At 43.9% G+C, this 24,670-nt stretch overlaps 1 protein-coding gene across 1 annotated transcript in view; it reads right to left on the bottom strand.

Annotated features, from left to right (window-relative positions):
• LOC120997956 (leucine-rich repeat-containing protein 15-like) overlaps window positions 1-23,650 on the bottom strand; it is a 29,378-nt gene extending 5,728 nt beyond the window's left edge. The window contains exon 1 of the mRNA XM_040428334.1: window positions 23,406-23,650. The gene's annotated coding sequence lies outside the window, so the exon portion shown is untranslated. The remainder of the gene's footprint in view (window positions 1-23,405) is intronic.
• Between the last annotated feature and the right edge of the window lie 1,020 nt (window positions 23,651-24,670).

Raw genomic sequence — 24,670 nt, 5'->3', positions numbered from 1 at the left:
TGATTTGATTTTTATTTTATTTTACACTGTATTATTGCTGTCAGATGCCATGATCAGCTATGAATGCGGGATCTGAGGGGTGCAATGACGGGGAGCGGCACAATTAATTTTTCTTTTTTAATTCAGTGAAGCAGCCAAATCAGAATTTTTCCATATTTCGCTCATCACTAGCTGCTAGGAATAAAAGGCTACATTTTTATGTAGACTTGTTTTCCAGCTACATGAATTATGTGGTTTAATATGAATATGAAGGGGGGATTTAATCCAGCTTATAATAAAGATTCATCGGGAGTGTGGCAAACATATTCTTTAACAATTTCAGGGAGTGATACATGAATAATATATAATAAGAACACTGCTCTCAAATTACAGCCAGTGTGTGCCTTATCTGCAGGTCTACAGCATTTGCTGTGTCCAAGAAACTAAAGTTTTGCTGTCTCTATCATGTCAGACAAGCCAGGAGAAGGGATAGCAAAAGAAAACATGTCTAATGCAGGCCACATGTATCTCAGGCTGAGATTCCAGCTGCATTTAATACAGACATCCATATTCTTTCAAGATAAAAATAGAGCAGGGATCAGCCAACTTGTAGCACGTGATAAGCATTAGTTGTCCTTAATGTGCTTCTCCATGCAAACATCCTTGATGGAAATCTCTTGTCTCACATTGTCTTGGTATTGCTTTAGATCCTTGTCCAATACCGATCACAGGTTCATGCAAGGACTCCAGCCACCCAGTTACCAATTACATACATTCCTAATAAAGTGCTGATTTATAGTGATGTTTGATTAAAAGGGTTTTCCACATTCTTAATACTGATGACCTATCCTCAGGATAAGTAATCAATATCCAATTGGTGGTGGTCGAACACTCAGCAGCCCCCACTAATCAGCTGCTCTCTTCTGATGCTGGAACAAGCACTTTGAAGGGAGCACGATGCACAGCTCCACTCAAAATTTAGTGGTTGTGCTGGGTTACTGCAGCTCAGCTCATACTGAAGTGAATGGGAGTTGAGCTGCTGTAAACTGGCATGGCCACTAAACTTTGAACTGAGCTATGCTTCCAGATCCATTCAAATCACCAATTATGGCAGCAGCAGGAAATAGCTAATTAGGAGGTTGCCAAGCTTTGGACCACCACAGTCTGATATTGATGACCTATCCTAAGAATAGGCCGTCAACATTAGAATCCTGGAAAAACCCTTTAACCTCTTCCGGACACAGGGCGTACAGGTATGCCCTTATGTCCTGGCACTTAAGGACACAGAGCGTACCTGTACGCCCTGTGTATTTTTGATCACCGCCGCGCGACGGGCGGTGATCGGAACCCGGTGCCTGCTCAAATCATTGAGCAGGCACCCGTGTAGGCGATCGCAGCAAACCGCCGGTTTGCTGCGTTTCCGGGTTATTCTGGTCTCTGAGGACCCGATAACCCGGAACAGGATGGTGATCGGTGGTGTGATTTTACCCCACCAATCACCATCCTTAGATCCTGAGTGGTGATGGTGACATCACCTCTCAGGATCGCCTCTGATTGGTAGGAGGGCGGGCCGGCAGAAGATTCAAATCATAGCAGCGCTCCTCTCCTCCTCCTTTTGTGTCCGGAGCCCGAGGAGAGAGTAGCGCTGCCTGCACGTGTGGAGCATCACCCCATCTGTGCCCCAGCACCCATCCTTGCCCCCAGGACCCGATCTGTGCCCCAGCACCCCCCCATCTTATCTGCAGGTAATTAGGGAAAGTCTAGGGAAAGGTTGGGCTAGGCAGGGAAAGTTAGTGGTAAAAAAGCTGTGTGACCCTAGACCCCCCAGGGGTGCTGCCACTTGCCCTCCCCCCCCACAACTTTTTTGGGGCGCAGGCATTATTTATTTTTATTTTTTTCGTACGCTGACTGTGGCCGGCACTCTTAGCGTCCGGCCACTGTTAGCGCATCGCACACCCCACCGCTGATCAATTTCGGACGGTTGATGAGCGGTTTTGAATTTTTTAATTAATTTTTTTTCACATTTTTCCCCTTTTTTTTAGTCTTTTTTTTTCTGTTAATTTTAGGGATAAGTACGTGAACACCCGTGCCCCCACACACACGCACACTGAATAAAGATTTACACGCACGCACACACACACACACGCAGACACACACTCCCTATGGCCCGCCGGATATTCTCGGCCGAGGAGGCATACGCCCAGCTTGCCTCTGAGTCCGAGAGTCCTAGTTAGGACGAGGATGAACTCATTTTCCTGTTGTCATCCGCGTCCACCTCATCATCTAGCGGAGCGGAGCAAGGGGACCGCCATGCTAGGGACCCTGTGGCCCACCCTAGTACGAGCAGCTCTGGGGCTCGTACTAGTTTTCCGGCCCACCAGTTAAATCCACCGGAGCCCCCTGCCGGTGAACTTGTCTGGTGTACCCCAGAGCGATTTGAGCCTGTGATTCCTGATTTTGCAGGCCAATCAGGAATCCAGATTTCCACAGTGGGCTTCACTGAATATGACTTTTTAGTCTTTTTTTCAGTGACCAACTGGTAAATCTAATGGTGGAGCAGACGAACCTGTACGCCCAACAGTTCGTTGCTCAACACCCGGGCTCTTTTTTGGCTAGGCCCGGTGGCTGGACCCCGGTCAGTGCAGCCGAGATGAAGAGATTTTGGGGCCTCATGCTGCACATGGGCCTAGTCAAGAAACCTAGTGTCAGGCATTACTGGAGTGGGGACGTCCTCTACCAGACCCCACTTTACAGTACGGCCATGACACGTACCCAGTTTGAGGCCATCCGGAAATGCCTGCATTATTCAGATAATGCAGCATGTCCTCCCCAAGGTGAACCTGCCTATGACCGTCTGTATAAGATACGGCCGGTCATCGATCACTTTGGGGCCAGATTTGTACAGGCCTATGTACCTGGAAGGGAGGTCGCGGTTGATGAGTCTCTCATTGCGTTCAAGGGGAGACTCATTTTCCGCCAATATGTTCCCTCAAAGTGGGCGAGGTATGGCGTGAAGCTGTACAAACTTTGTGAGAGTACCTCAGGGTATACTTACAAGTTTCGTGAGTATGAGGGGCGAGATTCCCGTATTCAACCCCCAGAATATCCCCCCACTCTGGGTGTTAGCGGGAAACTTGTGTGGGACCTTATGCACCCACTGCTAGATAAAGGTTATCACCTGTACGTAGATAACTTTTATACTAGTATCCCCTTGTTCCAGTCCCTCGCCGCCAGATCCACGTCTGCTTGTGGGACCGTGCGGAAAAATCAACGCGGCCTCCCTGCCCACCCCCTCCAGGTACCTATCCCCAGGGGTGAGACCCGTGCCCTTACCAGTGAAAACCTGTTGCTAGTCAGATATAAGGACAAGAGGGATGTCCTTGTACTGTCCACAATTCATGGTAACGGCATCACCCCTGTCCCTGTGCGAGGTACCGCGGCAACGGTCCTCAAGCCCGATTGTATCGTCGGCTACAATCGGTATATGGGAGGAGTTGATCTCTCTGATCAAGTCCTCAAGCCATATAACACCATGCGCAAAACCCGGGCATGGTACAAAAAAGTTGCAGTCTACTTGGTGCAGGTTGCCTTGTACATTGTACAACTCTTTTGTGCTGTCCCGGGGCGCTGGCAACACAGGGACATTCCTTCAGTTCTATGAGGCAGTCCTCAAGGCCCTGATCTTTTCGGACCGGGAAAGAGCAGGCCGGAGTACCTCGGGAACTGGAGGCGCCCGGATCGTCCCTGGCCAACACTTTCCAGGTGTGGTCCCCCATACTAGAAAGAAGGGACGAACCCAAAAAAAGTGCAGAGTGTGTCGCAGGAGGGGGATTGTCACCGCCAGTTCTGTTAGAAGGTCTGGCAGACGTTCTTCTCTACCTCTTGTATGATGTTCTTAGTTTTGGTTTCACTTTCTCATCTCCTTTCCTTCTGCCAGGTGTCACTTATTTAGACTAATCGTCTTCCTTTATATTCCCTCCCATACTGCCTCACTTTGCGGTTTATACTACTTCCTGGATGAAGTGTTGACTGCTGGAGGCTGCTTCTGCTGTTTGCTCAGATAAGTCCTTTACTTTATTGTGTTTCCTTGCTGGTTTGATTCTAGGTGACCCTGACTCCGTCCGTATTAAGTGCAGGGAGCCGGTGGTCGTGTCCCCTCACTATTATAGGCTTTTCAGGTGTCACACAGACTTAGGTACGTGGGCATGCAATCGTCTACCATCCAGACCCTTGCATGTGCATAGCAGTCAGGGAGAACTCTTAGGGTTTTATAGGGCTCACCTATAAGCTCCTTAGTTTGGGATCAAGCCAGTCGCTCGTTTATTCATAAGTTCCAGCTATCTGCAAACTTCACCCGTGACAGGAATACGGAAGGACACCACTACTCAGTGCGACACGTGCCCCGATCATCTGGGCCTCTGCATTGACGGTTGCTTGAGGGAATACCACACTTCCATGGAGTACTAAATTTATATCCCAATTTAGCCACTGACTATCGGATAAAAAAAATGGTTCTCAGACTTGAGACACCAAAAAAATTTGTAAAAACTAAAATAATAAAAAAAAAGTATACAAATTAGGTATCGCCGCGTCGGTAATAATGTCCTCTATAAAAATACCCCATGACCTAACCCCCCAGATTAACATGGTCCAAAAAAAAAAAAAACGGTGCAAAAAAAGAACTTTTTTTGTTACCTTACGCAACAAAAGTTTTAATAGCAAGCAATCAAAAAGTCATATAGCCCCCACAATGGTACCAATAAAACAGTCCTCTCATCCCGCAAAAAATGAGCCCCTACATAAGATAATCAGCTAAAAAAAAAAAAAGACTCTTAGACTTTAGAGATACAAAAAAACTTTTTTTTGTATCAAAAAGGATAATATAGTCTAAAACCTAAATAATTGTAAAAAAGTAGACTTATTAGATATAGCCGCGTCCGCAAGAATCTCCTCTATAAAAATACCCCATGACCTAACCCCCCAGATTAACACGGTCCAAAGAAAAAAAAAAAAAAGGTGCAAAAAAAGAACTTTTTTTATCACCTTACATAAAAAGTTTAATAACAAGAGATCAAAAAGTCATATAGCCCCCAAAATAGTGCCAATAAAACCGTCCTCTCATCCTGCAAAAAATGAGCCCCTTCATAAGATAATCGGCTAAAAAAAAAAGGACTCTTAGACTTTAGAGATACAAAAAAACTTTTTTTGTATCAAAAAGGATAATATAGTCTAAAACCTAAATAATTGTAAAAAAGTTGACTTATTAGGTACCGCTGCGTCTGTAAGAATCTCCTCAATAAAAAGAAACCATGACCTAACCCCCCAGATTAACACGGTAAAAAAAAAAATTAAAACGGTGCCAAAACAGCTATTTTTGGCACTTTTCCATTTTAATCCGTTTTTTCCGGTAACAAAGCAAGGGTTAACAACCAAACAAAACTTAATATTTATTACCCGATACTTTTGACATTTGTGGCAAAAGGAAAGGACCGACATGGTTTCTGGAAGGCCGATTTTGATGGCCTTTTTTATTGACACCATGTCCCTTTTGAAGCCCCCCTGATGCACCCTAGAGTAGAAACTCCCTAAAAGTGACCCCATCTAAGAAACTACACCCCTCAAGGTATTCAAAACGGATTTTGCTAACTTTATTAACCCTTTAGGTGTTCCTCAACAGTTAATGGCAAATGGAGATGAAATTTCAGATTTTAAATTTTTGGTAACCGTACCTCACAAAAATGTAATATAGAGCAACCAAAAATCATATGTACCCTAAACTAGTCCGAACAAAACCGCCACCTTAGGCTACTTTCACACTTGCGTTCAGAGCGGGTCCGTCTGGTGTCTGCACAGACGGATCCGCTCCTATAATGCAGACGTTTGGATCCGTTCAGAACGGATCCGTCTGCATTATAGTTAAAAAAAAATTCTAAGTGTGAAAGTTGTTCAGACGGATCCGTCCAGACTTTACATTGAAAGTCAATGGGGACGGATCCGTTTGAAAATTGAGCCATATTGTGTCAACTTCAAACGGATCCGTCCCCATTGACTTACATTGTAAGTCTGGACGGATCAGTTTGCCTCCGCGTTCGGGTGTCCGCTTGCTGAGCGGAGCGGAGGCTGAACGCTGCCAGACTGATGCATTCTGAGCGGAACCGCATCCACTCAGAATGCATTGGGGCAGTACGCATGCGTTCGGGGCCGCTTGTGAGACCCTTCAAACGGAGCTCACAAGCGGAGCCCCGAACGCTAGTGTGAAAGTAGCCTTATCCCGTAGTTTCCAAAATGGGGTCACTTTTAGGGAGTTTCTACTCCAGGGGTGCATCAGGGGGGTTGAAACAGGACACAGTGTAAATAAACCGGTCCATAAAAATCAGCCCTCCAAAAACCAAACGGCACTCCTTTCCCTCTACGCCCCGCCGGGTGGCCGTACAGTAGTGTACAACCACATATGGGGTGTTTCTGTAAACGGCAGAGTCAGGGCAATAAAGATACAGTCTTGTTTGGCTGTTAACCCTTGCTTTGTTAGTGGAAAAAATGGGTTAAAATTGAAAATTTGGCAAAAAAATGAAATTCTCAAATTCCATCCCCATTTGCCAATAACTCTTGTTCAACACCTGAAGGGTTAACAAAGTTTGTAAAATCAGTTTTGAATACCTTGAGGGGTGTAGTTTCTTAGATGGGGTCACTTTTATGGAGCTTCTACTCTAGGGGTGCATCAGGGGGGCTTCAAATGGGACATGGTGTAAATAAAACAGTCCAGCAAAATCTGCCTTCCAAAAACCATATGGCGCACCTTTCCCTCTATGCCCTACTGTGTGCCCGTACAGTAGTTTACGGCCACATATGGGGTGTTTCTGTAAACGGCAGAGTCAGGGCAATAAAGATACAGTCTTGATTGGCTGTTAACCCTTGCTTTGTTAGTGGAAAAAATGGGTTAAAATGGAAAATTTGGCAAAAAAATGAAATTCTCACATTTCATCCCCATATGCCAATAACTCTTGTGCAACACCTGAAGGGTTAACAAAGTTCGTAAAATCAGTTTTTAACACCTTGAGGGGTGTAGTTTCTTAGATGGGGTCACTTTTATGGAGTTTCTACACTAGGGGTGCATCAGGGGGCTTCAAATGGGACATGGTGTAAATAAACCAGTCCAGCAAAATCTGCCTTCCAAAAACCATATGGCGCACCTTTCCCTCTACGCCCTACTGTGTGCCCATACAGTAGTTTACGGCCACATATGGGGTGTTTCTGCAAACTACAGAATCGGGGCAATAAATATTGAGTTTTGTTTGGCTGTTAACCCTTGCTTTGTTACTGGAAAAAATAGATTAAAATGGAAAATTTGGCAAAAAATCTAAATTCTGAAATTTTATCTCCATTTGCCATTAACTCTTGTGGAACACCTAAAGGGTTAACGACGTTTGTAAAATAAGTTTTAAATAGCTTGAGGGGTGTAGTTTCTAGAATGGGGTCATTTTTGGGTGGTTTCTATTATATAAGCCTCACAAAGTGACTTCAGACCTGAACTGGTCCCTAAAAATTGGGTTTTTGAAAATTTCTTAAAAATTTCAAGATTTGCTTCCAAACTTATAAGCCTTGTAACATCCCCAAAATATAAAATATCATTCCGAAAATGATCCAAACATGAAGTAGACATATGGGGAATTTAAAGTAATAACTATTTTTGTAGGTATTACTATGTATTATAGAAGTAGAGAATCTGAAACTTGGAAATTAGCAATTTTTTAAAAAATTCTGGTAAATTTGGTATTTTTTTTTTAAATACATTTTTTTTTTTTTTACTTCGTTTTACCAGTGTCATGAAGTACAATATGTGACGAAAAAACAATCTCAGAATGGCCTGGATAAGTCAAAGCGTTTTAAAGTTATCACCACTTAAAGTGACACTGGTCAGATTTGCAAAAAATGGCCTGGTCCTTAAGGTGAAATAAGGCTGTGTCCTTAAGGAGTTAATCAGAGTAAAAAAAATGGAACATTTCTCAAGCCAAGAAAGTAGGGAGGTCTAAAGACTTAGCTTGCAATGATGTGCATGGCTATGAATGCTTCACAGCTGTAGTGGGCCGAGGGTTCTGAAACTGAATAGAGGGGGGGAAACAGTTTTCCGCTGTAATTAGTGGTCTTTGAGACTATCTTATGAATTACTAAGAGTAACAATGCTGCTGTTAGAGGGAGGAGGATGGTTTAGCGTACAATACTGCTGTCAGTGAGGGAGAGGTGGATAAGGGTAACAATACTGTTGTCAGTGTTGCTGCACTGTGGTGTTTAGTGCTGCTGGGAGGTATTGTGTACTACATCTTGGTGTTTGGTGCTGCTGGTGTCATTTTATGGATTAAAGGTGCCATGTGGTGGGGAATCTGCCCATCAGTGGACATCAGGAATGCCAAAATCATAAATTATGAGCTACTATGTATACAAACATCTGCCAATGTGTCAGTGATCTGCTGTGGAGAGTTAGGTGTAGTTAAAGCACAGCAGCGCTGTGTGGTCTTAGGAAGGACCGCAGTAGCGCTGTGTAGCCTTAGACAGGATGACAGCAGCGCTGTGTAGCCTTAGACAGGATGACAGCAGCGCTGTGTAGCCTTAGACAGGATGACAGCAGCACTGTGTAGCCTTAGACAGGATGACAGCAGCGCTGTGTAGCCTTACACAGGACGACAGCAGCGCTGTGTAGCCTAAGAAAGAATGACAGCCTTGCATAGCCTTAGAAAGGACTGCACTAGCGCTGTGTCGCCTTAGAAAGGACCGCACCAGCGCTGTGTAACCTTAGAAAGGATGACAGTAGTGCTGCGTAGCCTTAGAACGGATGGCAGCAGCGCTGCATAGCCTTAGAAAGGACAGCAGCTCTTGTAGTCTTAGAAAGGACGACAGCAGTGCTGTGTAGCCTTAGAAATGACGACAGCAGCGCTGTGTAGCCTTAGACAGGACAACAGCAGCGCTGTGTAGCCTTAGACAGGACAACAGCAGCGCTGTGTAGCCTTAGACAGGACAACAGCAGCGCTGTGTAGCCTTAGAAAGGACCGCACCAGCACTGTGTAGCCTTAGAAAGGACCGCACCAGCACTGTGTAGCCTCTTCTGTGAACAGAGTAGCATTTTAAAAATATGTCATATACAGTCCTAAAGGGGTTGTACAGTGCCATCCTTAGGATAGGTCATCAATAGAGATGTGCAAAATATTGGAAAATGCTATTTGGACGAATTTTACTAAAAAATATGCTTCATGACGAATTACTTTATCACAAAGTGCATTTCTTTGTAAGTAATGGGTGCAATGACAGGGAGCGACGCTACCCGTCATTGTACCCCTCAGATGCCACGCTCGTAGCTGATCGCGGCATCTGACATTAATATTACAGTGTAAAATAGGAAAATAAATAAATAAAATCATACTTATCTCATCTGTTTGATAGCGAAGAGCTAGCCACCGCCATCTTGATTGAAGATCCAGCACAAAATATTGCGTGGCCTGTGACGACATCATTACGTCAGTTTGGTGCATGCGATTTCGCGCCAGATCTGCAATCAAGATGCCAACAGCCGGCTCTTTACGCACAAACGGATGAGGTAAGTATGATTTTTTTTCCCATTCAGGGAAAATCAATTCATCACCACGAAGCATGAGGAAATTCTGCTTTGCAGCGAATCAAATTTTCCCTGAAATTCGGATCAAAGTCATTAATATTAGATTGGCAGGGGTCCGACTCCTGGCACCCCTGCCGATCAGCTGTTCAGGAGTAGCTTCCGAACTGCACAGCCCTGTCTGATATAGTGGACTGAGCTGGTTACTGCAGTGCTGCTCCCATTGAATTGATAGGGCATTAATATAAAAATCCCAGGAAACCCCTTTAATGCACTAACTTGGTATTCTGGCAAATTGATCAGTTTCTCACTTCCTAAAGTATGACATTTCTAGAAATTATCACCAGTTCTGTGACTCCTGTGTTATTGCTCATCTGAAGACAAGCCTCTTCACCATCTCACTACAGGGTGTCATAGAAGAGGTTAATACTAGTTTTTACTACAGTGGGACATTTCCATTCACACAGTGCATCTGTATCACCCAGTCCAGCGTTACACGCTGCCAACATGCTTATGGCTTTAATTCGATGGCTGTATTCAGCAGCGAGTTAAGTCTGCCCAGTTCAGAATAAAGTCTTTAAGAGTCTTAAAAGTCATTAAGGGCGCTGGAAATTTCACCTCCACATTCTTAGGAACAGCACGTTCTCAGTGTTTTACTAGGGAAATTAAATTATTTCATGTATGCATTCTACTCTATATTTTTTATTGCCAAATGCTGGTGTATTACAGTACATGTGTGTGTGTGTGTGTGTGTGTGTGTGTGTGTGTATATATATATATATATTTAGGCTTAAGATCGGTCAGCTCTCCTGACACATATGTTTTCATTTAACTTAACACTGTAAAATAAAATAAAAACATCCTTTCTTAGAAATCAGGATTGTGCAATAACTCTGTTATTCCTCCTGAAAATGTATTAATAAAGTTGACAACTGGGGGTTGCCATTCTCCTTGTCAGGTGTGTCTCTAAGCACCCCGACACTAGCCAATCTTTGTCTCACTGTGTCCCCTTATTGACAAGGGGCATGGTAATCAGGGGCGGATTGGCCATAGACCTTCCAGGGAAAAGAAGATTTTGGGGATGTATTTAGTTTTAAATTAGAGGGGCAAAGGTATAAAAGTAATATCAGGAAGTATTACTTTACTGAGAGAGTAGTGGATGCATGGAATTGCCTTCCTGCAGAAATGGTAGCTGCAAATACAGTGAAGGAGTTTAAGCATGCATGGGATAGGCATAAGGCCATCCTTCATATAAGATAGGGCCAGGGGCTATCCATAGTATTCAGTATATTGGGCAGACTAGATGGGCCAAATGGTTCTTATCTGCCGACACATTCTATGTTTCTATGTTTCTATGTAGTGCTGCTGGCGGCAGTATTTTATAATGGACTGTGGTATTTGGCTATGTTGGGGTGGTATAATGAGCCACAATATGGTATTGCTGGCCCTGCCTTCCATCAATTTGGACCCAACTACAAAATGGGGGCCACTTTTTGTATTTTTTCCAGGGCACTTTCAATTCCCAGTCTGCCCCTGCTGGTAATGACCAATTGTCAATTCATACATTCCCAGGTGGAATAACAGAGGAATGGCACAATGCATTTGTCTTGCAAAGCCCCCTCTCTACCTGAACCAGCACATCTAATGGATTTGTTTCAGGGTGCAGAGATTCAAGTCGCCCACCACTGCCCTGCACGCTCCAGCAGCAGCAGGATACAGGTGACATTTACAATGTTCATGGCAGAAGACTATAGGGGAGATTTATCAAAACTTGTGCAAAGGAAAAAATAACCAATTAGATTGATTCTTTCATTTTCCAAAAAAGCTCTGAAAAATGAAAGGTGGACTCTGATTGGTTGCTATGGGCAACTCAGCCAGTTTCTCTTTACACCAGTTTTGATAAATCTCCTCCTATGAATCCAGCTGCACACTAGAGGTGATGGGGGCTCATGGAGATTTTGCACACTACTTGTTTGCCATTATGCATGATATCTTCTGCAGGCTGGAAACCTAATACTGGTAGCCCAGAGGCCATTATGTATGACTATGCCCCTGTCCTAACATCACATTTAGCTCCTACAAGACTAGATTTTATATTTTCCTCTGAGCAGCGCAGAATCCAAGAATGCAGGCAGCAGCCTCTTATCCCCGTCTGCCCTCCCATCCTAACGGTCCAGTAACTCTTACAGTCTGAAGTCTTCTGCTCTAGGAAGACTTCCAAACACGAGCCGCCTCCTCAATCTCCCATCAGAACTGAATGACCAAAAATGACTATATACCGCTATCTGCCCAAACTATTCCCCACAGATGGTTATACGATAGAATAGCACAGGCAAAGGTTAGGCAAAGAATTCCGATTATTTTCTAAGTGATCTGTGGTAAGTGGAGATGTGTTTAGCTGAGACATTCTACTGAACTGCATGAAATATACTAAGCCATAGCGGTTTACAGATACTGAGATGAATGTATGACTGGGATTTTATTGCCCTACATTGTTCATCAAAAGTTAACTCTTTGTAAGTGCAATCCCACATAAAGGTCAGACAACTCTTCCAGCATACGCTCTGCCAGTGATCAGCTGCAGAGGACACGTCCCTCTGTGGGACATCATCCATGCAACAGGAAGTGGAGAAGGGCATGGGCCAGGCAGGCAAGTCTACCCTTTTTATGTATTCGCTCCAGGCTAAGTGGATTTAAAGGTCACCTGTCTCATTATGTATGCAGTTCTATCTGAGGGCAGCATGGTATGAAGCAGGAGGAGCTGAGCTGATTGATAAATAGTTTTCTGGTAAGGGTACTTTCACACTAGAGTTTTTCTTTTCCGGCATAGAGTTCCGTCACAGGGGCTCTATACCGGAAAATAACTGATCAGTTTTATCCTAATGCATTCTGAATGGAGAGTAATCCGTTCAGGATGCATCGGGATGTCTTGAGTTCAGTCTTTTTGACTGATCAGGCTTTTCAGAAAGCCGTAGCATGTTGTATTTTTACCTCCGGCCAAAAATCCGGAACACTTTGACTGAACACCAGATCTGGCATTTTTCCCATTGACTTGCATTAATGCCGGATCCGGCGCCATGTTAACCCCGAAAAATGTGCAAAAAAGTTAGAGTCCATAAATTGCGGATCCGTTTTTTCCAATGCATTTTTTCATTGTGATCAAAATCCTGATCCGGATTCAAATGTAATCCGTTTTCACACGTTTTTTCCGGCGACGGAATTGCCCGCCGGATTGAAACAACGCTAGTGTGAAAGTACCCTAACTTGTATCTTATTCATTTATATCTATGCTTAGGAGTCCAATAGTGTCACGGTAGATAACCAGGAGGATGCCTCCAGCAACCATGGCTGAAGTACCCCTCAGCATCTGGTCTCCAGAAAGGCTTTATAGCCCAAAATAGCCACACCCACACTCAGACACACCCAGTGTTCACACAGAAAGAAGGGAGTTAACCCTTCTCACACCAGGGAAGGGAAGACAGCCACTTAAAGGAGAAAGTGCACACATAACTAAAACCCTGTGCACACCAGACATACAAAAGACACACCTAACAAAGATAGATTGCCAGGTGCAACCGCATGCACATTACAGCAAGCTGCCTAGCGCCAGCTCAGGCTGCTAAACTGCAAAATAACTACATGTTGCCAGCGGCAACCACAAGTGAGGCAACATACTAGCGGCCCTCACCTGTGGTTGAACAACCAAATCAGACCGCAGGCAACAGCATGCGGATACAAATAGGTTGTCCTATTGGTGATTGACAACTCTGTTAGACTACATGCAAACGATCGTATGTGCTTTGCGGTCCACAAAAAAAAATGGATGGCATCCGTATGCCATCCGTTTTTTTGTTTTTTTTGCGGATCCATTGTAACAATGACTAAAACGGACAAGAACAGGACATGTTCTATTTTTTTTGCGGGGCTACGGAACGGACATACTGATGCGGACAGCACACGGTGTGCTGTCCGCATCTTTTGCGGACCCATTGAAATGAATGGGTCCACATCCTATCCGCAAAAAAAACTGAACGGACACGGAAATGAACAACGTTTGTGTGCATGAGGCCTTATGCAGAGAAGAATGGCAGAAAATCCCCAAATCCAGGTCTGTAAACCTTGTGGCATCATACCCAAGAAGACTGGAGGCTGTAGCCACTACCAAAGATGCTTCAAGTAAGGCTGCTTTCACATTAGCGTTTTCAATTCCACTATTGAGATCCATCAAAGGATCTCAATAGCGGAAGAAAACACTTCCGTTTTTTCCCCATTCGTTGTCAATGGGGGAAAAACTGAACGAAACGGAATGCACCAAAATGAATTCCGTTCCGTTTGGTTGCGCTCCCATCATGTGGTCATGTCCTGGCACACAATGTAAGTCAACTGGGATGGATCCGTTTTCTCTGACACAATAGAAAACGGATCTGAAGACTTTCCAAATGCACTGTATACTCAAATGAGAGCACATTGAAGAAGTAGACTGTGTCTGGCAGGAGGAGATGATTAGAATAAACAAGGGATGCCTAGAAGCTTGAATGTAATGCTTCTATAAACTTGAAAGTCTTTGCTAGGAAAGTAATGGCGCCCACACACACTGCAGGCTGCTGGCTGGATCTTCACTACCAGGTTTACTGTCTATATATTATTTGCTTTAAAGAAGACCTCCAAACTAAATTGAGAACTTTTAGGATATATTCACACTTGGCAGAAATGTCTTGAAATATGTTCCATTTATCTGAATGTGGTTTTATTTTTCCAGAATGGAAACCCATTTTACATTCCCCTTTCAGATGTACAGAACATTGACTGACATTTCTAGAAGTATACCAACTGTGAACATACCCTTTGTCTACTAACTTGGCAAAGGCCTTATATTGTAGGATCAGATGTTTGATCTAAAGAATTCTGCCTTCAGTTTCTGGGACAGAAAGTGGTTTTCTGGCAGTTAAAATTGTCAGCCACATTAGCACTTATGGGACTAATGTCTGTCTCCCGTGATAACCAAGGGCATCCTCCACTTTCCTCTTCGCTATACAGATAGTGACGTTTTTTGCAGAGTTTGTAACATGATCTGGTGTGACCAAACTGTTCTATTTCCACCAGGGATGTGTCTTACAGGCTACAGCCATCAACCTAACCTATAAAGCTGCAAAATTTTACATTAATACAAAGGAAGGAATGCTGGGAGGTAAGGTTCAAGTGATGTCACCCAGGGACAGCTTCTCCTCAATAAAAATCAATACAGTCTGCAGCCTTCATGGATGGGTGGATTTAACTGTATTCCTACATATTCTCACATAGACAATTGAAAGTCCTTACTTTTAGTGATTTCTCAACAGTCTGGAGATAGACTAGTACACTTGTAACCCCTGGGGAAGCTTAAAGGGACACTGACAGGCCCGATAAACATATTAAGTTATTCCTATGCAGTCATAGGTCTATTAAAGTGTATTACAATCACATAAGAGTACCCCCTGTCGGCATTTTAAACCATGTAAAAACAACTTTATAATCATCTGTCAATCAGCTTCCTTTATGCCCAAGGGGCGGTTTTTCACATCTCTTTATGCCCAAGGGGCGTTTTTACTCCTAACTTTGTGCCAATCCGCGCCTCAACTGTCGCTTCCTAGCGCCGCCCAGCTCATTATTATTCACTGGCTGGCAGTGGCGTCGCCAGGGGGGGGCCAGAGGGGGCTACGGCCCCCCCTACATCATGCTGTGCCCCCCCATGTGCCCCCCCAACTAAAATGCCCCCCCCCCTAAGTGAGCCGCCGCCGCTGCCGCCGGGCACAGGGAGATGAGCGCTTCCATTGCGCTCATCTCCTTAGTAATCTGCCTGTGCCAGCGGAGGTGCAGGGGAGGGAGTGGCGTGTCCCTTCCCCTTCCTCTGATAGGCTGCCGGCCTAGTGCCTGCAGCCTATCAGAGGCCGGCGCAGGCGGGGCGATGACGTCATCGCACCGCCTGAGCCTTACAGCGTGGGACACAGGATGAGTCTGCATCGCATCGCTGACACTGAGGTAAGTATAAGTGGTTTTTTTTTGTTTGTTTTTTATAATCGTGTTACTGGCTTATTACAATGAGGGGGCTTATTACAATGGGGGGCTTATTACAATGGGGGGGGCTTATTACAATGGGGGGGGGGCTTTTTACAATGGGGGGGCTTATTACAATGAGGGGGGCTTATTACAATGGGGGGCTTATTATAATGGGGGGGGGGGGCTTTTTACAATGGGGGGGGCTTTTTACAATGGGGGGGCTTATTACAATGGGGGGGCTTATTACAATGGGGGGGGGGCTTTTTACAATGGGGGGGCTTTTTACAATGGGGGGCTTATTACAATGGGGGGCTTATTACAATGGGGGGGCTTATTACAATGAGGGGGGTTATTACAATGGGGGGCTTATTACAATGGGGGGGGCTTATTACAATGGGGGGGCTTATTACAATGGGGGGGCTTAATACTGGCACATGATGATGGGGGGACTTAATATTGGCACATGATGGGGGGAACTTAATACTGGCACATGATGGGGGGGCTTAATACTATCACGTAATGGGGGGCTTATTACTGGCACGTAATGGGGGCTTATTACTAGCACGTGATGGGGGGCTTATTACTGGAACGTGATGGGGGCTTTTTACTGGCACGTGATGGGGGGCTTATTACTGGCACGTGATGGGGGGCTTATTACTGGCACGTGATGGGGGCTCTTGTTACTGGCACGTGATGGGGGCTTATTACTGGCACATTGGGGGGCTCTTATTACTGGCAGTGGCACGTTATTGAGGGCACTTATTACTGGCACATTATTGGTGGGCACTATAGGGGCATCTACTGAGGCCACAAAGAAGGGGTGTTTTATATGGGGGGCTCTGTACAGTAGCATTTTATACTGGAACACATTATGGTGGGTACTATGGAGAAGGGGAGACAGGAGTACTATGGAGTCATCTACGGGGGGCACTAAGAAGGGGTATTTTATACTTGCAAATTATGGGGGACACTGAGGGGCATCTACTGGGGCACGATATATGGGGCATTTTATACTGGTACATTATGGGGGGCACTAGCAGGAAGGGGGGAGAGGAGCACTATGGAGGCATTTACTGGGGCACTATATAGGGGTATTTTATACTGGCACATTATGGGGGACATTAGCTCAACTGGGGGCATAAGGGGGTATGTTTTGCACATTATAAAGATAATTATTTCTACTGGGGGGCATTATGGTGGGTTTTATTACTCCCCATGGTATGACCCCCTAGTAGCAGCACCAGCCTCTCCTTGCTCTGCTGTCCCTCTGCCCTTTCTCCAAATCCTTATTATGAAATCTTTCTCATTAGGATAAAACACAACATCAGCTCCGCCGAGCCCCCGACCAAGTGTTGAAGTGGCGTCCGAGATCCCCCAGGGCCAAGCCAAGTAACTGTAAGTGTTCATGTGAAATATGTTTATTTTATATATGTACACTCCTGTGAGAGGCGGGGAGGGAGATCTGTGGATGACACTGTTATAGGGAGGGAGATCTGTGGATGACACTGTTATGGAGGGGGAAATGGGGATGACACTGTCATGGGGTGGATCTGTGGATGACACATATAGCATAAGATGCTATATACGGTATGTGGCATCCACAGATCCCCCCCCATAGCAGTGTCATCCACAGATCCCCCTCTCTATAAAAGTGTCATCCACAGACAGCTGGACTTTTCTTTCCTGTTGCAGTTTTAGGTATTGGGTAAAGTATTGTAGCATTTCTAAGCATACTTGTGTAAATGTATCATTGTTATAGCTGCCCCCCCTACTTTTGTCCTGGCCCCCAGTGTGCCCCCCCAAAATTTGAAAGCTAGAGACGCCACTGCTGGCTGGGCGGCTTTTACAGTCCCCGATCCTCCCGAGCCGACGCAGGCGCAGCAGGAGACGCTGGCATTGAACTCACTTGTACCTTCTGAGCGTGCGCCGGATAACTTGCGCGGCACCCTCACTTGCAGTGCGCCTGCGTCCCTTATTCAATGCCAGCGTCTCCTGCTGCGCCTGCGTCGGCTCGGGGACTGTAAAAGCCGCCCAGCCAGTGAATAATAATGAGCTGGGCGGCGCTAGGAAGCGACAGTTGAGGCGCGGCTGGCCACGAAGGTAGGAGTAAAAACGCCCCTTGGGAATAAAGAGATGTGAAAAACCGCCCCTTGGGCATAAAGGAAGCTGATTGACAGATGATTATAAAGTTGTTTTTACATGGTTTAAAATGCGGATAGGGGGTACTCTTATGTGATTGTAATACACTTTAATAGACCTATGACTGCATAGGAATAACTAAATATGTTTATCGGGCCTGTCAGTGTCCCTTTAAGTCGAAACGTACGTCGAGGCTGGAGCTACACTGGTCGGTAGCTACATATATTATGTTCCCCTTCTGGACCGTTGCTTTGTTTATCTATAGCAGGCATCCTCAAACTGCGGCCCTCCAGCTGTTGAAAAACTACAACTCCCAGCATGCCTGAACAGCCTACAGGTATCCGCCTACAGCAGGGCATTGTGGGAGTTGTAGTTTTACAACAGCTGGAGGGCCGCAGTTTGAGGATGCCTGATCTATAGTATATTGATCTATACTTCTATACTTATAGACTACTCTGTTTTTATACTGTCATTTATTCCTGATCTGCACTATGCACTTTACTTTGGCGGTATATACGTATATACGAAGCGAGGTGCTATATTGCCATGCACCAGGCTCAGTAGTGGGTTTTATGGATTGTTGCCACAGCTTTAGTGTTCTCCGTTTTTTCTGTATATGTATGCCATCACCAATTATGTGGTTTTATGATTAATTTAATATGCAATAAAGTTATTTGTAAGTATAAATACTCTGTTGTATTGTATTTTCATATTGGGGTGCTATAATTGCCTTACAACACACTGATTGATGATTTGTGGAGCTGGTCGTAACTAGGAGATACTACAACATAAGTTTCGTCCGAGCTTCCACAATGCACTGCTTCCTGATAGCGTGACATCAGAAGAACTTTAGGCAAAGTTTTAGTTTTGAATGGTGGACAAAACATTGTAACACATCATACAGTATTACCAGCACAACCTATACCGAGGCATTGACATGATATTTTCTGATCTTACCTGATGAGAATCATTTCCCAAAATCAGAATTTACTTTTAAATATTGTTACTATTGCAGAATGAAACAATTCACTATGGGGAGATCTATCAATGTTTTAATTCCGCTTTTGAGGTGTTAAAAAAGTTGAATAATATGGCGGAAACCATATTTGCATCGTAATTTGCTACTTTTTCAGCTTCTGGGCACTTTTCTAAGGTGGAGAATAAAGGGGCAGGGCTTCCCGTGGCCTGCCAGATTTACTATCACTTGCTAGAAACTGGCATTAACTCTAGCTGTTCTATGCCAACAACTAGCTGGCATAGATTCTGAACCATACAAGGTCAGAGATACTCCTAATTTATTGAGAGGCATCTTCCTTCAGCACATAGGAGAACAAGGGGCAGATTTATCAAAACTAATGCAAAAGAAAACTGGTTTGATATAGCAACCAATCAGATTGATACTTTCATTTTCTCAAGGAACTCTGACAAATTAAAGGTGGAATCTGGTTGGTTGCTATAGGCAACTAAGCCAGCTTTTCTTTGCATTAGTTTTGATAAATCTCTTCCTAGATTGTATGATAACGCCATTCATGATAAATCTCCCCCCAAAACATTTGTGCCTGATCACCATTGGTGGTATGATTTTACCAGTAATCAGCTGGCAATAATTCATTATAGGTAACCTACAGATGATGTAAACTTAGGCTGTCTAGATTTGCACCAGATTTATCACACTGGCTCAGGCTGGATGATAACTTTTTTTCTGAGTCTATACCAAGTATTGGCTGGCTTACTCTAAGACATAATTTTACGCTAGAATTGCAGCTCAATTTTAGCACAATATGATGCATCTTGTGACCTGCTCCCATTTAAGCAAGTCCCTGCCCCTTCCATCTAAGCCATGCCCCTTCCGTCTAAGCCCCGTCCCTTCCATCTAAGCCCTGCCCCTTCCATCTAAGCCCTGCTCCTTCCATCTAAGCCCTGCCCCTTCCATCTAAGCCCTGCTCCTTCCGTCTAAGCCAGGGATGCTCAACCTGCGGCCCTCCAGCTGTTGTAAAACTACAACTCCCACGATGCCCTTCTGTAGGATAATAGCTGTAGGCTGTCAGGGAATGATGGGAGTTGTAGTTTTGCAACAGCTGGAGGGCCGCAGGTTGAGCATGCCTGGTCTAAGCCCTGCCCCTTTGGAGCAAATTGGAAAATTGAAGAAACCCTAGTTGAACAAACTTACACCAAAAGTGAGCTAATCTGCGCCACTTTTTAGACAGATTCTTAGCGCAGACACATTAGTAAGGCTGGGCCACAGGTCTCCTATTAGCTATGAGAATCATCCAGCAAAAACCAAACACAGTCTTAGGGTTTATGCACACAAACATGCGCCGGCCATGCAAACAGCGGCAATAGACGGGCACTACCGTATCATGGATGCGAACCTATTTACTTGAATGAGTCCACAATCTGGAAGATACAGAGCAGAACGCAACAGAAATACTATGGAGCGCTTCCGTGGCATTTTGGTATATGCCTCTGCACCGCCCAAAAAATAGAACATGCTGTATTTTTTTGCGGCTCGGAGAGATCGCAGGCCCATTCAAGTTGAATGCATCTGCATCCATCAGCACCAACCACACAGACAGTTGTGCATTGGGGATCGCAATTTACAGTCCCCTAATGCACGGCACAGGCAGCAAACGTGTGCATGAGACATTACAACGAATTGTTGCAGTTAAGCATGTTTCAGCTGTACAGCAAATAGAGGTGACTTACATAAAAATAATGTATTTCATCTATACTCTCTGAATTGCCAAAACTGTGCCAATTTGTGGTAAATCACATGCGGCATTTATCAAGCGGCAAAATCAGCTACATGTGTGACTGCACACCCTTGTTCCATGAAATTATTAACTTTCATAATAATAACATTTTTTCAGTTGAATATTTCTCTAGTGCGGTTCAGCATGAAGGAGATGGAAAATGACACACTGGCAGTCTACAATTTATTTGCAGAGGGATATGGAAACGCTCACAGTCCCAGAATTCTGCTGAGGTAAAGAAAGATAAGAGGTGCACGGAAAGGCCACAACACATAGATCAACACTGTGCAGATTAATCCTTTCAGAATGAGAACAGCTAAAGGGCTGAATGCCATAGAACACATGGGGGGAATTTATCAAGCTCCTTGGCCAGAAAGTGGTCCAAAAAGTTGTCTATTTTTTTTGCAAGCCAACTTTTTCTAAAAAGTGAGAAGGAGCAAGGCCAGACAAAATTAATATTACTTGCACCAGAAAGCTGGGATGAATTACATGTGTCTAGTCTACCACTACTATACGCTTTTAAGTAATTATATAAGAAGCCTTAGGTTGTGCGGAAAAAGAAGAAATAAATCGGGACATGCTCCATGCTGTATACTGAGCTACTGCCCTAGGCGTCTCACTTCTAGAGGCAATATGACGCCTCACATGCAGTGCCATACATGTGCCCACGGAAATATAATACAGACTTACAGGGGCTCTATGTGGTTCCTCACAGGCTCAGTGCACATGAGCACTAAAGCTAGGCTCACACAGGAATGTTGTGACTTCCATCCTTATAATGAGATCCATCAGATTTCCATTGAGGTTCTGCTGATTTTGATGGCAAAAATATTTATGTAAACTACACTATTCTTGGCATCAAATACACAGGAACCCCGATGGAAGAAAGAAAATGCCAATGTGAACAAACCAATACTGAAAACGTATACACCGTTTTCTGGCATACCGGTAAAATATAATACATTTCCCCACTGTTGTAACACACATAGAAACCACACAAGCAATTGGATCTTTGTCCAAGTCAGTAACGGATAAAAAAATCACAAAATGTTAGGAAAAGAGCAAAAAGTTTTGAAGCTACGCAGAGATCTCCTGGGACACGGGCAGACACACCATATGTGCAACTTGTGTAGCGCACTGAGGCCCAACAGAAAAGATGGCCAACTGCCACCTTAAAATCAGCTTCCTACTGTCTGAGCCGACAAATTTCAATCTCTCAATTACCGCTGGATAGGGAGAAAGACATGGGGGTGATCTATGATACACTGTTAGATACCAAGGGGCCCATATAGTGTTCTTACATATGGTAGGGGCCCTTTGCTGTCTTTGTGTGCCTTCTCATTTCAACCGTTAATCAGTGGGAATCAATAAAGTTGAGTATTATCACATGCAATATCTACTTGGGTGTGACTTTACTGTATATAATAGAAGATTAGGCTAATTCTGCACTCGATCAGACAAATTTTGAGCCACTCGGCTAACATAACATAGGATCATGTAACCTAACTGCTAGAAAAGACAAATGATACATCCCCCTAATACTAACAATTGATCCCCCTAAGATCCTAAGTTCCTAACAATGCTTTCCCACAGGTTCTGGGTATTTTTTTTCACTCTCTAAATGCCTTGACTGGTAGAAAGTTTTGTTATTATAAGGTAATAAAATGTTTCATGTCAACATGTCTACAGAAGAATAATACAAGTCTTCTTTCCAATGAATGGATCCCAGTAGAAGAAACATGGAAAAGTAACTTTTGGGAATAAAACCAGACAACTTGTGAAAATCTTAATGTAATGAAAATCTTAATGTAATGAACCCATTGGGTTCATTTCAATCATGCACTTTTACAAGAAGTTGCATCTGACATGGATCACATCATGTAGCTCATTTGTAGCGAGTAGCACAAATTGCTTTCTTCTCTTCACAAGGACCGTATTGCACGTATACAAGGCTGCGCTTTGTCTTGAACACTTTGAACTCAGCCAAAACAATGTCTTATCCTTGTAGAAGGATTTCCTGACAAACTTATTCATGTGGTCCCAATATTGTATTGTACTGTACAGGCACTGAATCACTGTATCTGTATCCAAAAATAACGTCATTTTAACTGGAACGTTTCCAAGTCAACTCTTCTAGGTCTGGAATCTGTGCACTCGAACAATAAATGTGGATTACGGAGTGCTTTGGCGTGTTATATACATTGCATTGGAAACTTTTCATTATAAACTCTGAGGAGCTGGAGTCAATCTAAGCACATTCATCTTATTTGGTGCTCATCGGTAATCGCTGTCCTGACTTGCAGGTTTCAGAATGTGTTGTAAGAAACTCAGCAATCCAAGTGTGCCTGCTCCAGACTGAACTAGACACTCACTAAAAACTGTGAAGTCAGAGGAACATGCAGCATATATTAGCAGCCTCTTGAGACATGATGCTTTTTATATAGGCTGCACCCACAATGCAATTTTAGGAAATCTAAACAGGCTGTTCTTTCCTTAAATTTAAGTTTCTTAGACCCTATATAATGTATTACACTAACTGTAAATATCAGTACAAGAATAAGGAGATCTGTTCAAAAATATTACAAAATTTGATATGAAATTTTCAAATATTGATTTGCTAGATTGTATAATATTTGTTAGACCATTTCATTGCAAATATTGGAGCTTTGTTATATTTTGAAAATATCTTATTCTGCTTCAATGCACTGATATTTACAGACAGTTTTATATGGTCTAAGGGAGGTATGTAGACCTAAAAATAATGAAAACTGTATAATAATATAGATCTTATTATGATTCAGTCTTGTGAAAATATAGAAAGTTTCAGTAGAAAAGAAAGTCTATTCAGAATAGTAAGAACACATCACACAGCATAAGAGCATCCAGATGTCACCTACCCTGGTTGTTGGCTATCCTGTAGCTCTCTGAGTTGCAGCTGTATAGACTGAGGAAGGGTTTGGTTCCCTCCTATATAAAGCTCTTAGATCAATGAATCAGCAGAGGGGGATGTGTCAATAGGTTAAAGCATTTCTTCAGTTTTTCCAGGAGTCATAGTAGTTTTGGTGGTTGGTGGGTACTGCCCTCCTCCTTACTGCTTGCCTGACTCTGGAATGGGATTTCCCAGTGATTAAGCTATTAATCTGTAGAACAAAATCTTTTTTTGTCTTGCGTTTAGTTCTGTACTTGAGCTAAAGTTCATTTTCATACACTGAGTAGAAAAGTTTCAGTGTGACTCCTTCACTCCTCCTAGAAATGAAGAAAATCTAAACAAATGCATACTTCTGACCATAGAAGGGGCAGGCTTTCCCTCTTCACTAAAATTAATGCAAAATAGAGATCAACACTGAGATTCTGATGGTAATACCATAAAAGATTTCATAAAGGGGTTTTCCAGCAGGGAAAACATTTGTTCCAATGTATGTGTTATGTAAATGAGTGGCCTTACTGATGCACTTTATTGTCAAAATGTGCCCCAGTCTTCTGTCAACCACAGACCAGTGTCCTGAAAGCTCTATTTCCAGTTTGTGTTGGACATAGGAGTTTCCTGTGTGTGTGTGTATGTGAAGGGCTGGCTGGGTGGTTCATTTTAATAGCTAAGCTAGCCCCCCTTGGGATCTCGGTCACGACAAGAAGGGGGCTGGCTTAACTATTTAAATAAGTCAGTCAGCCAACCCCTTCACATACAGCATAGGTCATGTGCCGATGCAGGAGATTTCTAGGGTGAGCGCAAGCAGAAAGTAGAGTTGTCAGGACATGGGACTGGGACTGACAGCAGAAGATCAGGCACTTTTCTTTAGCAATAAAGTATATCAGAAAGTGCTTTAAAGGGAACCTGTCACCAGGATTTTGGCTATAGAGCTGGGGACATGGGCTGCTAGATGGCCGCTAGCACATCCGCAATACCCACTCCCCATAGCTCTGTGTGCTTTTATTGTGTTAAAAAACGTTTTGATCCATATGCAAATGACCTGATATGTGTCCTGTGTCCGGAGATGAGTCCAGCGGAAAGGAGCCCTCATCGCCCCGCGTCCTCCGAATCTCCTCCTTGCTGGCTGACGTCACAGAGCTGGAGCGCTGAAATCTCGCTATGCGCGAGCTAGCGCATGCATAGTTCGTTCCCTGTGCTGGCATCACATGAACATGATGCCAACACTGCGCATGC

This window comes from Bufo bufo, chromosome 4, assembly GCF_905171765.1.
Source record: "Bufo bufo chromosome 4, aBufBuf1.1, whole genome shotgun sequence".
Taxonomy (NCBI): domain Eukaryota; kingdom Metazoa; phylum Chordata; class Amphibia; order Anura; family Bufonidae; genus Bufo; species Bufo bufo.
Note: the sequence above shows the minus strand (reverse complement) of the source record. Positions and strands in the feature narration are given on the sequence as shown.